Source organism: Trypanosoma equiperdum (assembly GCF_001457755.1).
Source record: "Trypanosoma equiperdum strain OVI genome assembly, contig: ctg_1658, whole genome shotgun sequence".
In the NCBI taxonomy this organism is placed as follows: domain Eukaryota; phylum Euglenozoa; class Kinetoplastea; order Trypanosomatida; family Trypanosomatidae; genus Trypanosoma; species Trypanosoma equiperdum.
Genome location: NW_027123680.1, coordinates 13,543 through 13,891, shown reverse-complemented (window position 1 = coordinate 13,891; position 349 = coordinate 13,543).

Here is a 349-nt window from a genome sequence, read left to right as displayed (position 1 = left end):
TTTTTTTTTTTCGGGAGGGGTGGGGAGTTGGGGATGTTGTGCCCCCTCCACCTTTTCTCATTGGTCCAACCTGTTGTGATCTTTTTCTTTTTTGCAACCCAATAACCTCTCCATATTATTATTTTTTCATTTTCTTGCATGTGTCTCCACATCGACCCTCTTTTGTACATTTTGAAGTGTTACCGGGGGCCCTTGTGAGTTTTTTTTTTACTCGTTTCCCCCTCTTTCCACTTCAAGCAATATTGTGCTGTAGGGGGAAACAGGGGAAAGTGAGGGCACCAAATAAAAGGAACAACTCGGTACACCTCAGTCAGCGTTGAACAAGAACAAGAACAACAACAACAACAAC